Raw genomic sequence first — 1996 nt, 5'->3', positions numbered from 1 at the left:
TTTCCATCTAAACCCGCCCCCCCCCTCCCACCCCTCCCACCCCCCGGGGGAGAAAAATATCACACTTATTCTTTCTCTTTCTCCCTCTATCCCTTTCCTTCTCTCGTTTTCTCACTCTCGTCCCTCTCTTTATTTCCCTTGCTCTCTCTCTCTCTCTATTATTCTCTCTCTTTCCCTCTTTACATTATTTTGGGGGCATACAGAGAGAGCGTAAAAGGACAACCTTGGATGTAGTGGTTTGAGTGTCTTTTTCTAGTAGGCTGATATGCCTCTGAACAATACAGTCTTCCGTCCCCAGTGGAGGAAACGTTTCCCTGCATCAGCCTACTGATGGCTGATCCCTGGCCATTGGAGTGTAGATAGACCCTGGTTGTGGTTATCACTGACATACAGTTAGTCAGTCCTGTCAGGCTTTGTTGACTTCCTGTTGCATTCAGGAAATGAATTAGAGAGCGAAGGACCACAGATCTACTACAGATAACAGGCACCAGCGAGAGCCAATCTTTTCAATTTGAAGCCCCATTGTTAGGTGAAAGACACGGAGACAGACACAGAGACCGACACCAAGGGACCATCTGAAGTTATTCTAGTGTTGAAAAATGGGCTGTTGCTGTGAAAAGAACAACCCTCCATCTTCCTATCCCAAACATAGCATGACGTGAGGGGGAGTGATCGATGGTAGCAGTTTACGCTCAAATGGCAAAACAAGCCCTTCATCATCAGTTCTGTAGACGTCAGAGGCTGATGGGGACCGCTCAGGGTTTGGCAAGAGGAGAAGGAGATAAATGTGGCCACCAAGGAAATAAATGAGGCTTTCTGACGGAGAGAGGGAGGGCTGTGTCTGTGTGATGGGGAGAGACAGCGGTCAAAAGGAACGGTGTGTGTGTTTGTGTGCTGCAGGGCAGCCATATAAGGAGACCATCTTAAGGGACAGGTAATAGTTGTTCTGAGTTATATTCATAGTGTCCATCAGAGGAGCCTGCTGAGGGGAGGTATGGCTCAGAATAATGGCTGGAATGGCAACAAAACACATGGAAACCACGTGTTTGATGAGTTCGATGACCATAACATGTATTCCATTCCAGCCATTACCATGAGCTGTCCTCCCCAATTAAGGTGCCACCAACCTCCTGTGGTTTCAATAGAGCGTGCTCTCGTACCTGTCCTGCTATCTGGAGGGGTAGCGGGCCCCAATAACGTTCTACTGTAACACACTCACGCACACACGGCTGACTTTCCTTTCTGCTGCATGTAATTGCAAAACTTGATCCACCACAGATACTGTGTTCAGATTTTCTTGGAGAGACGTGGAAGTTCAATAGAAGGGGTTTCTTTGACGGACCAGTTTAAACTCAACTCGACGGGGGACTCTTCAGGATTATCTACTGTGACAACGACGTGCTTCTAGTAGTGAAGACCAGTAGGTTTTCCATGGAATACACAGCTCTTTTGGTGTTCTAACTTGTATTCACTAGATACAGACCACACGTTCAACATATAGCTATGCACGTTTGAGATAGCTTAATGCAGGAAAGGTTGCAAGGCATGACTAGAGAATGATGTCATGCTGAAATGAGCTTGAGCTTGGAGTGAGGTTTGATGATAGGTGGTTGAGGAATGGAAACGTCTTTGTAGGCGGGATTTGAGAGGAAGACACTGGATGATTGAAGGGAGCGTGACTGTTCAGGATGCTTGAAGGGAGCGTGACTGTTCAGGATGCTTGAAGGGAGCGTGACTGTTCAGGGTGCTTGAAGGGAGCGTGACTGTTCAGGATGCTTGAAGGGAGCGTGACTGTTCAGGATGCTTGAAGGGAGCGTGACTGTTCAGGATGCTTGAAGGGAGCGTGACTGTTCAGGATGCTTGAAGGGAGCGTGACTGTTCAGGATGCTTGAAGGGAGCGTGACTGTTCAGGATGCTTGAATGAGTTTGATGGTCCGGGATGGTTGGAGGAGCTTGATGGTCCGGGATGGTTGGAGGAGCTTGATGGTTCGGGATG

Source organism: Oncorhynchus tshawytscha, linkage group LG33 (assembly GCF_018296145.1).
Source record: "Oncorhynchus tshawytscha isolate Ot180627B linkage group LG33, Otsh_v2.0, whole genome shotgun sequence".
Taxonomy (NCBI): domain Eukaryota; kingdom Metazoa; phylum Chordata; class Actinopteri; order Salmoniformes; family Salmonidae; genus Oncorhynchus; species Oncorhynchus tshawytscha.
Note: the sequence above shows the minus strand (reverse complement) of the source record.